The sequence below is a fragment of the Orcinus orca genome, chromosome 9 (genome assembly GCF_937001465.1).
Source record: "Orcinus orca chromosome 9, mOrcOrc1.1, whole genome shotgun sequence".
NCBI lineage: Eukaryota > Metazoa > Chordata > Mammalia > Artiodactyla > Delphinidae > Orcinus > Orcinus orca.
The window spans coordinates 41526204-41541251 of NC_064567.1; the positions used below are offsets into that span (position 1 = coordinate 41526204).

Genomic DNA, 15048 nt, shown 5'->3' on the forward strand with positions numbered 1-15048 from the left:
TCTATGATAAATATGCTACGTTCTAGCTTTGGTAATAGAGCAGGACTACCTATCATAATCTGATAGTTGACTTGACGATAAGAATTTTTATAGCCAGCCATTTCTCATCAATCAAATTTAACTGATATAACAATGTTGTGGAATAGATATTACCCTTATTTTTCAAACGAGGAAACCAATGTTCAGAGAAGTGAAGTGATTTACTCAAGGTCTCAGAATTTGTAAGAGCCTGCGACAAAGTTCAAATATCTCACACTTTTCAAATACACAAGATATCAGATGGAGAGATTTGTTCCTCTGTTTTCCTGAATCCTATTCTCATTTGCTAGACATTTGGTCTGGTGAAAGGGTAAGATGGGTTTTCGTTTGTTTGTTTGTTTTTTACAATTTTCAGGTACTTCTTCCTTTAATGCAAGAAGAAAGACATGTGAATGCTATTAGGTCTATACGAAGGTTTTCCTTAAGCACCAATTCAGAAAATGACATCATAAGTGAGATGGCGCTTCTTATAGAACAAGTTTGTCCTGTTTACTACATTGCCAAAACTTAGCAGACATAGTCTGGCTGGGTGGTAGGAGTGGAGCTTGAAATTTCAGATGTGTATTTTATGAAGTGGGTTAGGAAATCTGTAATATTTCTTTGTTTACAGTAATGTCCAAATATCCAAAAAGCCCTTGAGTACTTTTCTCCTTTAAAGAACAGTAGAAGAGCATTAAGAAATGATATGTAAAATAGTCATTAACTAACTAAAACTTTTTTTCTTGTGAAAAAGACATAACTTATTCACAAAAGCTGAAGCTAATTTAGTTTCATATTATTAATGAATATGAGAGTATATTTTGTTCAAGTCACATTTTGAATATGAAACCTCATAATTCAAGATATTCCCCAACAGAAATATTCTACCACCCACAAAATCTGTTTTAAGTGTAATGAAATACAAACACAGGGAATCAAGGTAAGTATGGTTTAAATACTTTTGTATTTAAAATTTAAATATTTGAAAACTAGTAGTGCATTCTAGTGTTAAATTCACGATCGAATAGCATAGTTATCAGAGAAAAGTTCTATTGAGATCAAAGAATTTAACTAAAATAATTGGCAGTGTTATGTTTTACAAATGAAAGGGAATAGATATTGACATGCCCTTTTATAGATTAAGAATCTGTACGGTACAGGAAGTCAAGTGACACCTGCAAGGTTATACAACGAGTGAACAGAAATTAGAAAAATTAAAGCCTCATACTTCCTCTTCCTTTGTAAAGATCAAACTTTACCCCACAGAGGAAGAGAGGCCAAAAGACACAGCAGTAATAACAAAACAAAAAAATAAAATAAAATGAGAGAACCATGCAATTTGAAGACCAGAGATTTAAACAAACAGCAAATAGCTCTCATTCTTAAATTCTTTACCTTAGAAGGAGGAGTTTTTCTTTTTCTCACCAGCCAAGGAGGGAGTGGGGGAGAAAGCAGCACAGAAATAGGATGTCTGAATCCAGACTGCCCCGGGAGGGCTCATTTATCTCAGTTAAATACTGGAGCCTCAAGGAATTTTCAAATTCCAGGGCTCTCCTGGAAACTTACTTCTAATGCAGATGGGAGTCCCACTTTCCTCTGAGGACTCCATGTCCCTGGTAATAAGATTGGCAGCACAGTTGCCTCTGGGATTGAGGGAATAGAGGAAGTCATTTACCTTGAGGTTTCCTTGCCAGTCATCACCACGTTGTGAGCCATCCAATCTGATTACATGGTAGAAATACCACTGAGCACAATATTGGAGAAAAATCCAAAGTACATGAAAAAAAATCTATTATAAGTGGAAAATGCCATTGTTGCCAACTCCCTTTGGCATTTCCTACCACTGAATAATAAACTGACTGAAATAGGAAATAGGGACACATGGTTTTATGGGAAACCAGCTGCCTTCAACAACCAGACTTAATATATTGACTTTGGCAATGACTGAATGCCTCCTGCTATATAAGAGGTTTGTGAAAGTGAATTGAATTGTACTTAAGTTTGTGTAGATGGAACGTGTTACATTAGAACAAGGCTGTCACTTTAAGCAATAGGAACTTACCCTCTCAAAACCACTTTTCCTAGCAGACCTCTGAGTGAGTGACTAGTTCCTGAAGGTGGACCTCAGAGATCTCATATCCAGGAAAACAGGAAATTCAGAGAGGAAGCAAATGCCTGTGCCAGACTAATGTGCTTGCTTTATGTGAAGCAATTGCATTGGATTACCATGAAGGTTTACTGGCGGAGGACAAATGCTTAGTAATAGTTAAAATACTGTGTCATTACTCCCTTTATGAGGCTCCCAACAACTTAAAGACTCTTTCTTGTACTATACCTTTAAGCATTTGACATTGATTGGTACCTATTTTAGAGAGATGCTTATGCGTCTGATAAAAAAATAAAAGATCAAATGATAATGTTTGTGATTGTTACCCATGATGTGATCCATTTCATGGAAGGAATTGTGATTGAGATTCATTTATTTATTTACTTTTTAGCTGATACTCTTTTCCCTTGATTTGCTTCTAGAAATTTGGCAGTAAATGATAACATCTTGCCAGTCAACCACTATAAACAGATAAACACATTTTATGAAACAAAAATAATGGCCATCTTTAGTATCCAAAATGGTAGCAGCACAGCATTAAACAATAATGTTGAACTATAGGTATTTCCTCCTGGAATTCTTATTTCAAAAGGCTACATTTGTGTCTTAATAGAATCTAATATCTTAAGAATTGGAAGAGGGCTTCCCTGGTGGCTCAGTGGTTGAGAATCTGCCTGCTAATGCAGGGAACACGGGTTCGAGCCCTGGTCTGGGAAGATCCCACATGCCGCGGAGCAACTAGGCCCGTGAGCCACAACTACTGAGCCTGCGTGTCTGGAGCTTGTGCTCCACAACAAGAGAGGCCGCGATAGTGAGAAGCCCGCGCACCACGATGAAGAGTGGCCCCCACTTGCCACAACTAGAGAGAGCCTTCGCACGGAAACGACGACCCAACACAGCAAAAATAAATAAATTAATAAACTCCTACCCCCAACATCTTCTTAAAAAAAAAAAAAAGAATTGGAAGAAATCTTATAACTACATCAGCCACCTACAAATTCAAAAACTTCCTCAAATATTATTTTTTTCATGTTATGTATAAGGCCACGAGACCAACTACTGAAACTATAAATGTTAGAATTTGCATTTAAATGAAGCAGATGTATTGCAGATGATATTATATCACTTTATAGTCCTATAGTTCACATATGGTGTGGGTGTAACCCTTTTCCTTTTACAATTTACAACATACAAGTGAGCAAACTATTCTGAAATCCTTGTTTCTGATAAAAGTGTTCATTTAATTGCTTATTATTTCAAAATGTTTTTGGTTTGAGCTAAACGTCAGTGACATTTAGATGCTGTCAATGAGCATTAGACAATTAAAATGTTTTCTCTTCTAAAACTTAGCTGCTTTTACAAATCTATAAGCTAACATGACCATGAATTACTTTTGCTATTGAAACAGGAAGGAAGTGGGCAGGGCACAACCTTGAAAAAAATGACATAGGCATAGGACATGACAAAAACTGGTTAAAACCAACCTGGTCCAAGATGACAGAATATTCGACTTCTAATGGACCTTGAGCCTTATCATACTCTCATTGTAATACATTAGCATGCTAAATGTCAGTCCCAGCAATGCCATGACAGTTCTAAGGCTAACCATAAAAGGCCAAAAAGTGGGTGGTGGCCCAATTCCTGGAAATCTCCACCCCTTCCCTGAAATAATTGGAATAATCCTTCCACTAATTAGCCTATGAAATTACCCAGCCCATAAAAACTAACCACGCCATATTTCGGGGCATCTCACCTTCTGAGATGGCCCATACTCTGTCTGTGGAGTGTGTTTCTCTCTAAATAAATCCACTTCTTACCTATCACTTTGTCTCTCACTGAATTCTGACTGCGACGAGACATCAAGAACCTCAGATTCACCGGGAACACTGAGACTGCAGACCCTAAGGATAGACAGAAGCTTAGCTATCTTTTTATTTTGTGCAGACCCAGCATAATGCCTTGCACCTAGTAGACACCCCAAATTTTTTGGAAAGTACCAAAATGTTTTGGAAATAATTGCATATGTTTATAGGGTTCATATGTGTCATAGGAAACTGAATAGAGTAGAAAAAGCAACACCAAAAAAGGGCCCAAAAATGGAACTTGAGTATTGCAAATAGGAAGGATTATTATCTTCATATTTGCTCTTTAATTTATCCTCAGCTTCCATTACACACATACAAACACATTAAGAAAAAAGTCATGCAAAAAACAAAACCAAAAAACACTTTCCTATACAATCTCCCCTTCACCCCCAGATAGATTTATCTGTTTTTCTTTTTAACATCCCCATGAGATTTCTGTGTTTGTTTGCTTTTGGCATCGTCCTGGCACTCAAGTGAAAGGCTTAGCTGACACTTCTGTTAGCAAGGTTGCGCAGAGAGAAGAAGGTCCACCTTTACTCCTCTTGTTTCATCCTTGCTGCCTCTCACCCTTCTCTCTCCCTCCTGATCACTTCGAAGTAGAGGCAGGCCTGACTCTTAGCCTCCTAAGATATATTACTACCCTGTTGGGGAAAAGTAAGCACAAGCTCCCCAAACCTACGGTGTGGTGTGGTACATAAGCAACCAACGTGTACTCTGAAAAGAAAATGCAGAGAATGAAGAGATCATACAAGTATAACCCTTTTTTCAGTCAATGGCAGGTACTTTCCCTCTTCCTTTCCTTTTGTCTCTAGCACACAGCAGTCTCCAGTAAAGCAATCTCTCACTTTACAAGTAAAAGGAATTGCTGAAGGAAGAAAGAAATATTAGGAGACCTTGAGACCAATTATTCCATCTACTGTGGCTGTGTAATTTTGGGTGAGTCACTCTTCTTCAGGAAATTGAAAGAATGTCAAATATGCGAAAGTTACTGAGGATGGCTGCAGAGCAGAATGTGGATCCTGGGGTAATTTCAAGTTTCCTCCCTACTTTCTCCCAGAAAAACACACACATCAGATATAATGAAGGCTGAGGGGGAAGGGATGGTCAGGGAGAGGGAATGTGTTAAAATGAGGTCTCAAGGGGTGTGTGAACTCGACCTAGCCAATCAGTGGAAGAAATGTAAGCAAAATTATGTGGAAAAGATTTTCTTTGTTTCATAGTTCACATAATGAAAATGGAGGATAAGTCAATGGGAAAATACCTTAATATCTTCTTCCCGTTATTTTAATGCCATACCAACCAGAATGAGGCACATCAAAAAACAAATTGTTCACAAACATCTTTCAAATCCCCCAAGGGTCATAATAAACACCCCTTATTAAATAAACTGCAATGAGCAAGGAGAGTGAGGACAATAAAGGAAAGGACAGAGAGAACATGGGATGAAGAAAGTAGGGAACAAGTGGCTTGAACAGCTTGCTTATACCACACGGACCTCAGCTCAAAGCAGAAGGGCCACAAGGACCTTGAGAAAAACCCCTCTGTATTAGTTTGCTCAGGCTGCTGTAATAAATACCACAGTCTGGGTAGTTTAAACAACAGAAATTTATTTTCTTATAGTTCTGAGGCTTGAAGCCTAAGATCAAGGTGACTGCCTTCTCCAAAGGCCTCTCCCCTTGGCTTGTAGATGAGTGCCTTCTCTCTGTGTCCTCACATGGTCTTTCCTCTGTGCATGCCCATCCCTGGTGTCTCTTTGTCCAAATTTCCTCTTCTGATAAGGATACCAGTCAGACTGGATTAGGGCCCACCCTAATGGCCTCATTTTAACTTAATCACCCCCTTTAAAGGCCCAAATACAGTCACACTCGGAGGTACTGGGAATTAGGGCTTCAACGTGAATTTTGAGGGGACATGATTCAGCCCATAACACTCTTCGTGCAAGCTGGCAGAGTCTAGTTAATATGTGTGTCCTGGGGCTTCCCTGGTGGCGCAGTGGTTAAGAATCTGTCTGCCAATGCAGGGGACACGGGTTCGAGCCCTGGTCCGGGAAGATCCCACATGCCGCGGAGCAACTAAGCCCGTGCACCACAACTACTGAGCCTGCGCTCTAGAGCCTGCAAGCCACAACTTCTGAAGTCCGTGTGCCTAGAGCCCGTGCTCCACAACAAGAGAAGCCACAGCAATGAGAAGCCCGCGCACTGCAACGAAGCGTAGCCCCTGCTCTCTGCAACTAGAGAAAGCCCACGCACAGCAACGAAGCCCCAACACAGCCAAAAATAAATAAAAATAAAATAAATTAAAAGAGCCTGTACCTATAGCTTAACCGTTAAAAAATATATATATATATATATATATATATATGTGTGTGTGTGTGTGTGTCCTTTGACTAGGCTATTCCTCTTCTAGAAATTTATCCTAGAAAAATAACTAGCATATATGCCAAAAAAATTTTTCATAAGGATGTTTATTGCAACACTGGTTGAAACAGCAAAAAATAGTAAATAACATAATTGTCTATTTATAGGAGATTTGTATAATAAATTACAGTCTAACCCATACAAATAGAATACTGCGTCTGGAAAGATGTCCAAGATCTTATATAAAAAACTCAAGTTACAGAACACTGTGTATAGTATAAACTCATGTTTAGAAATTATATCATATATTTGTATAGGCCTAGAAAAAGGTCTGAAAAAATATATATCAAACTCTTAACAGTAGTTACCTCTAAGGTATGGAAGTAGGGCCTTTCACTTTTTATTTGTACACTTATATAATCTGAATTTTTGCAACAGATGTGTTTGCTTTTGTAATTAAAATATGAAAGCATTAATGAGGAACATGGTATAGACAGGTTTAAAGCCTATGAAGTTTGACAAATACTGTAAAAAAATAACAAAAATGGCCTGTATTGAGCATCTACTATTTATTCATTCAACAAAAAAGTTTGAGTCCCTACGTCCCAGACATTGTTAGGGACTTAACATATCATATATTACACGCAGTCCTCACAAAAAACTTCTTCAGGCAAGTTTTACCGTTTTGATTTTATCATGGCAGAAATCAAGGCTCAGAGAAGTCAAGTAATTTACAAAAGTTGCACAGTTAATAAGCAATGAAAGGACTTCCCCGGCGGTCGGTCCAGTGGTTAAGAGTCTGTACTTCCAATGCAGGAGGAACGGGTCTGATCCCTGGTTGGGGAACTAAGATCCCACATGCCATGGGGTGCGGTCAAAAACCTAAAAAAAAAACCTTTGGTCTACTTTACTATGTTGCCTTATAAAATTACTGTTCTGTTTTATATACAGGATACAGAAAATTGTCATCCAGCTTAATGTTATCACATTTACAGGTCATTACTATATTCTTTCAGCAAACTACCACCTTTATAAAGTTTATTTATTTTTATTTATTTATTTTTGGCTGCATTGGGTCTTTGTTGCCGTGCCCGAGCTTTCTCTAGTTGCGGTGAGCGGGGGCTTCTCTTGTTGCGGAGCACGGGCTCTTAGCACGCGGGCTTCAGTAGTTGTGGCGCATGGGCTTAGTTGCTCCACAGCATGTGCGATCTTCCCGGACCAGGGCTTAAGCCCGTATCCCCTGTATTGGCAGGAGTTCTTAACCACTGTGCCACCAGGGAAGCCCCAAGCTACCACCTTTAAATCTAAATCAATCTATGTATCTATCCATCCATCCATCCACCCATCCATCCATCTATCCATATTTCATAGCCACTAATCAAAAATATTTGCCAGAACATTTTTGGACTTACAAGTGATTTTGATAAGTCGAGGAAAATTCCAGAATTTCGGGTTCTCATTAACAATGATTGAAGGGTGGTGGGTGAGTACTAGGAGAGCCACTCTTGTTTACTCTGTTGATTGTAGGGGAGGGCAGTACTGGTATTTGGAATATTGATAAAGCAGTGTCTGGGTCTATAACTTCAGTTATCAAAAGAAAGAGGCTTTGATGGATTATGCCCACTGATTACCATCTCTGTGAGAAGCACACACATATGTATTGTTTCCTGTGAAAATGAGGACTTTGTACAGATAGGCTGGTACTGTGGGATGAAAAGTACTTCAAGAGAATCTCTAGAGCAGCAGGACTCTTGATCATCCCATCCCCTGAAATGTTATCATTCCTCTTCAGGCAGCAATAGGATCCATTTGAATGTGCTACCACCTATCTACAAGTGTGATTTCAGGGAATTCAGCATATCTCCCCAATCCTTCCTAGCTCCTGCCTCTGATATCAACGTCATTCCTCTAACTGCCTGCTCTTTGTTCGAAAGCAGTAGGTCCCAAAAGCAAAATGCTTTCATCTGTCATCAGACATGTACTACTTGATGTGAATGGAGGTGAAGATCATGAGGACAGTAGGCCCCTTCTCAGGGATTGGGGAAGAAACAGGTAAAATTGGGGATGCTGGGGACACAAAGACAAATTTGCCAATTTTACTACGCTGCCTAGGACATAATCTGGGAATAATGAGAACCCTGTCAGTCACGAGTCACTGGGAATTTATTTTAACCACTAGTGAGTGGAGTGAGGATGGAAATAGTCAGCTGCCTGATGCCTCATGTGAGCAGAGTCCTTTACTGTCAAATGATCTTCCTAGCTATCACCCCTGTGTAAGCCTGGCAAGCCTTTGCCCCAGTCCCTGTAGATACCACAGAGAGACAGAAAGAGTATAGGTTTTGCATTCAGAATAGACTTAGGTTCAAATACAACTCATCCACTTACTGGCCATCTGACCTTGGGCAAGTCAACTTGTCTCACAGGGCTGTCATGAGGATAAAATGAGATTTTGTAAGTAAAGAGCTTTGCACAGTGCCTGTTACACAAAAGGGACCGAATGAATATACAATCAATCCTTTCTGGGTCCCTGCTGAGAATTCCACCAGGACCAAAGCCCAGCCTTGAACCTAAGCCCAGTCAGCTCCGAGTCCTGACCACTTGTCCAAATCCTGCTGAGTTTTTCTCTAGGCTTGCACCCTGTTTTCTTATCCTTTTCAGCATCAGGATGAAGCTGCAAACACGTATCCTGCCTGCTTTACACCCACCAACTACACTCCATAGATGGCAGTGCCAGCTTCAGTAAGACTAGAGTCTGCTCTGGTTCCCGTCAGACTTGGTGAGTTAGACCAGGGGTTCCCAACCCTTTTGGAACCACCCAGACCTAAACTTCTCTGTGTGCAGAGCCTGGAGATATGCATTCTTTAAAAAGCTCCTCTTCCCTCATTGCAAGGGCCATCTCACTAACCATCACCCATTCTTGCTTCAATGCAGAAGTTCCTAGCATGATGGGTAGCCAAGACTGGAGTATCTACCTTGCAGATAGTGGGTGCTTAATAAATGTTTATGGAGCAAATAAAAGTTTTCTGTTGGGTGTTATTTTTTTCCTTACAAAGATATTTAGCCATGGAATTTAAAAATAATGTTAAAATAATGGCACATACTAGATGTTCGATGAAGATTGGTTACTGAATGATTAAAGCCTGTTTTCTTTTGGGATAGCAACTATTTGGAAGAATGCCTGTGAGTACAGAAGTTCCATGGAAGTAAATGAAATGACAGCATATGGAAGAGTTTTATGAAGCGTGAAGGAATATTTGAAATAATAATGATGTTATACCATTCAAATCTTAACGTTAGTACATTCTAATTTGTTCTGGAAAAAATGGAACTGGGATAAGCAATTTCTGATAGGTTACAGTGTATGTCAGCAGGAAGGGGAAAAGCAAGAAAGGGGTCTCATTGCTATACAAGCACAATAAAAGGACTTATCTCCTTTTTTGCCTTTAAAACAAAACTTGTTAGTATGGAAAGTTTCAAACATATTTAAAGTAGGGAGAAGAGTATAGTAAATCTTCATATCCATCACACAGCTTCAATAATTATCAACACTGTCTATATTGGACTAACCTATGTGATGCAAAATGGGGCTTCTGAGTTTAAAGATGGTTTGAAAAGAATGTGTAAATAAATGCTTTAGGACTAGGTCAACATTCTTTGAGAAGATTTAGAGATAACGTGTACTCCCAGAGCCAATTTGCATATATTTTTCAACATCTGGCTAACAATTCCTCTTTGAGTTGGATGATTACAACATCCCAAACTCTGCACAATCTCCTGATGAGTGTATATAATAGAGTACTTGTCTCTAAAAAAACAACCTATTTTTAGAACTTTAGAAAATTGTGGCTGTGTCCCCATCTGGGCTACAAAGGACCAGTGAGCCCAGTTTACTGTGGTTCCTGCATTCATGACTACAGATATCCCACCACCAAGCTAGTATTATGACAACCGAGTGAGAGAGGCTGCAGGTCTGGGTTCATCGACTGTAGAAAGAGTCTCTGAGTGTGAGTTTATACTCTAAGCCAAAACATTAGGGAGTGGTTAGTAGTTTCATGCTGAATATGAGTAATTTCCTGGGAATCACTATTATTTACTTGGTTCAACCATTCATTTAAGTATATGGTGATGTGACAAGGTTTAGCTTTTCTACCGTTTTCTTTCTTCCAAGTTTGTATTTTCCTTTTTTTTTTTTTTTGCGGTACACGGGCCTCTCACTGTTGTGGCCTCTCCCGTTGCGGAGCACAGTCTCCGGACGCGCAGCGGCCATGGCTCACGGGCCCAGCCACTCCGCGGCGTGTTGGATCTTCCCGGACCGTGGCACGAACCCATGTCCCCTGCATCAGCAGGCAGACTCTCAACCACTGCGCCACCAGGGAAGCCCTGTATTTTCCATTTTTAGTATGAGGTCATCAGGTGCTAAGTTATACTCTTTGACAGTGGGAAGCAAAATCTTAATCTTAATGAAACCATTGCTTGGGAGGAATCCACCACATCATGTTTATTGCATATAGTTTCACATTAAACCCACAGCTCAATATGTATTTATTGAATGAACAAGGTTGAACGTCTTCCTTCCAAGTATTTTTCTAGCTGCTCATGTGTTTTAATATCACATTAATGTGTTTTTAGTCGTATAAAAAAATCTCACCTATAGCCAGTGTATTTTCCCTTGGGATTCAAATTCCATGTTGATAATCTTTCTAACTCTCTGACCTATCAGTTCCTTTGCCTTGAGCTCTGTGGCTCCATCTCATTCTGCCTCAGATCTCCCTTAGTGTCGCCACACCTTAGTTTTCACCATCATCCGTAACGTCTCCACATTTGAGACTCTCAAACTTGAAAAGTTTCCTCTGACCACTATCTGTCTCTCTCTCCTATTACCTCACTTTTTTCTGACCCATCCTTCACATTTTCAGGCCCATACCCTTTGCTCTTTCTCCATTTGCCAGCCTTCCTGGCCTCTCAGGATGTCCCAAGCCACCTACCTGAGGAATCTCAGGAACAGTTCTTCCCACTGTGCTCGCCGGACCTGCAACCTAATGACTTATTTCACTCATCTTGGTTCACAACTGTCGTGTCAATCTCCAGACCTGGTTAGGCCAACCATCTGTTTCTTCTTGTTCCTTTTCTAGGCAGCTGAACAATTCTGGAGAAAATAGACATAACCAGGTTGATTGGATGCTCTAAAATATATTTTTCCAATATGTCTGGGAATTCAATAACCCTGGGAATTCCTTTTCTTACCTATCATCAATTCACCCTTATAATACACATAGCTGTTGTTCCAATCTTCTGTACTCCCTTTCAATTTCTACGCCTACCTCCACCCTCTTTTGCTACCTACATTATGGGAAGCTGGAGAACACCTGATATGAATACTACATAAATTTCATTCTGTTCAAATTACCACCCATTCCTTTTGTCTTCCCTCCAGTCTCTGAAGACTTTTCCTGATTTCCTTCTAAGGCCAGTGTTTCCATCTCTCCTTTTCTCTCCTCCCTCCCTGGGTCCTTCTTGACTTTGATGCCCTTCCATTTTCTCCCCTTCATCTACTCCCTTTCCATTTTCTGTGCATCCCCCAACCCCCCTTGATATCTACAAACCTTTCTTTCCTGGCCTAATACTCTCCCTTGATTCTAATTTCTGTTCATGCTATTTCTGTCAATCATCTTCCTCTTCATCTACCTTGGTTTCTTCTCCCTCTTGATCCTCAGCACCATCAGCCTATGGAAAGTCTTAAAGCCAAAACATCTTCGTAGACCTTCTGCTCAAATTCTGTTTTCAGCAGAATTTGACAACATTGACCACCCTCTTCTTACTAGAACTCTCATCTCCACTGGAGCCCACATTACATTCTTTTGGTCCTCCTGCCTCATGGACTGCTTCTGTTTAGTTTTCTCCCAAGATTCCTAACCTGCCTCACACCTTCCCTGCCTTAAAACAAGCCCTTTAATCTGAAGATTCAGTGTTCAGTCCTCTCTACTTTAAGTCTTGACAGTCCCTTGGTAATCTCATCCTATTTTACAGCTTGATCTACCTAGCTATCCTCTTTTTAAGACTGACTCCCAGCTCTGTACCTTTAGCCCTTATCTGTCTTCCCTTATTTACACCCTGTTCCTAACTATATGCTGAGCATCCCACACTGATGTATTAAGTCTGATCTAAATTAAACTCATCACTTTTCACTCCTGGGTTTTTTTTTGTTGTTGTTGTTGTTGTTGTTGTTTGCGGTATGCGGGCCTCTCCCGTTGCGAAGCACAGGCTCCGGACACACAGGCTCAGTGGCCATGGCTCACGGGCCCAGCTGCTCCGCGGCATGTGGGATCTTCCCGGACCGGGGCACGAACCCGTGTCCCCTGCATCGGCAGGCGGATTCTCAACCACTGCGCTACCAGGGAAGCCTCACTCCTGGGTTTTTGATCTTGGCTAATCAACCCAATGGGATCTGTTTCCACCATTATCTTTCAAACCCCATGGGATCTCTTTCCACCATTATCTTTCAAATCAATCTCCTCTGTTTACTACCTTTCTTCAGAAACTCATTAATTCTTGCCTGGACCATTGCATAGCCTCCTAAATGGTCTCCTGTTTTCAGTTTGTTTTTCCTCCATTTAGTGGAATAATAGCAAATCAACTTTGCTATTCACATGTTAAGTGCTTTTGCATTAAACAACAACAACAATAACCCTTTCCCTTTCTTTGGTTCATTTAATTGTCTTTCCCCAGTAATACCTTAAATGTTGGCTTTTCTGAACACTACTGCTAGTCATCTTCCAAAGGTGTGTCACTTTGAGCTCAGACTTTCTTTTCCTACCCATTGCCTTCTACTGTCAAAGCCCTCCATGATTTGGTCTAAATCCATCACTCTAGCCTTATCTCCCACTAAATTCTTGCACCCTGGCATGTGACAAGTCCAAACAGGTCCTATGCTCAGTTGCTTTTCTTAAACTATTTCCTCTGTCACTCACCCTTCCTTCCAGATCAGCTTTTGTAAGTTTACCTGGTCTTCAAAGCCTAATTCACATCATTCTCCTCCAAAATGCTCTTTCCCCACCACCAAAGTCAAAACAACAGCCTCCCCGCATTATTAAGTACTTGGTTGATATCTGGAACACAGAATTTAGCACAATTAGTTTGGCATCCAATTGTTTGTTTCTCTTCTCCATTAGACCATACACTTAGAAGACAGGGACAGGGCTTCCCTGGTGGCACAGTGGTTGAGAGTCCGCCTGCCGATGCAGGGGACACGGGTTCGTTCCCCGAAGATCCCACATGCCGTGGAGCGGCTAGGCCTGTGAGCCATGGTCGCTGAGCCTGCGCGTCCGGAGCCTGTGCTCCACAACAGTGAGAGGCCCGCGTACCGCAAAAAGAAAAAAAAAAAAAGAAGAGAGGGACAGACTAAATTCATTTTTGTATCCAACCTAATGAATATAAAGTGCTCCCACAGTGAGTGCTTTATTGTTTATTGAATTCTTGAACTCTATAGAAAGAGTTGCCTTAAGTAAATTTATAGAATTAAGAATAAAATTTAGCTTATTTGGGGGAGCAAGATTTTTATGTTTTTTTCCTCAATGATTTGGTCTTTATTGTAATATAAATTTTCCATTCATAATAGAACTTCCATAGTTGGAAATATTCAATGGATAAAAATTCATGATTTTTATAATATCAAAACAAGTCATTGACTAGTGTAACAAATAATAACATGTTAAAAGGACAGCACAGTGTAGGTGAAAGAATATATATGCAAATATCAGGGGAGTTTCTGATTATAATGAAGAGAGATAATGCATGTAAAATGCTTACTCACTCTCTGGTATAGACTAAGCCCTCAAAAAATGTTACCTAATACTATTAAACAGCAAGTAAATTGGCTGGAAAAAAATAATTTCCTTTTCCCCATGTAGTCTACATAGTTTTGTGTGATAGTTGATAGTAACTTTGAACTGCATTTGGTTTTAAGTCAGTCAGATATGTCTTTTTATGATAATTTCAAGAGCAAGTAACAAAGAATAAGGCATGTGAGGAGAGCATGATGTAATTAACCACGTGCACTATTGAGGAGGACTTGGCTTCCCTCTGTACCACTTGATATTCAGTGAAATAAATAATGGTGATAATTGTCACATTCCTAACAAAGACATCTGCTAAGCCAGGCTACTCAAGCAAAGCTGTTTGCTACTGACAGCTTGCTTCAAATATGAATGTTGCCATTAAGAAAAAATAGAGTTTTTGTATTTATCACTTTGCCTAATATGTTGTGTTGGTAATGCTTCATCTGGGAACCAAAAGAAATATAGATGATAATTAAATTCAACATTCAAAATTCTGTATTTGCTTATGGGACTATTAGAAGCTCTTTAATTTTTGTTGTTGTTTTAACATATATGCAATATACCTACATGATAAAAATAAAAAATCCAACGGTCAAGAGTGGTACCAACTGAAGGGTAAAAGTCTCCATTCTCGCTACCCTCCCTCCCTCCTCTCTAGAGATTACGTTTTAAATCACACACTATGTAAAAACTGCACTAAATAATAATAAAAATCAACCAATTCTGCTTTATTTTAATATGACCTTGAATTTCAGAAAATCTCAATGTTGCATGATACCAAAAGACAAATCTTTCCATCTTTTGATTTTTCTCCATTTGTCAATTAATATTATCATAATAAAAATCTCCACTGCAAAATGATATTT

The 15048-nt window shown here is 39.7% G+C and overlaps 1 long non-coding RNA gene across 4 annotated transcripts in view; it reads right to left on the reverse strand.

Moving 5' to 3' along the window:
• The window catches only part of LOC117201347 (uncharacterized), a 95458-nt gene that overhangs the window by 4682 nt on the left and 75728 nt on the right, over positions 1 to 15048 (reverse strand). The window contains exons 4-6 of one of the 4 annotated variants that reach the window (XR_004483355.2): positions 13348 to 13453; positions 11333 to 11493; positions 1414 to 1661 (exon numbers count right to left, since the gene is read on the reverse strand). This is a non-coding gene — a long non-coding RNA (uncharacterized LOC117201347). Of the gene's footprint in view, positions 1 to 1413; positions 11494 to 13347; positions 13454 to 15048 lie in introns of all 4 variants that reach the window. The other 3 variants (XR_007479427.1, XR_007479429.1, XR_007479428.1) reach the window with 3 other exon arrangements.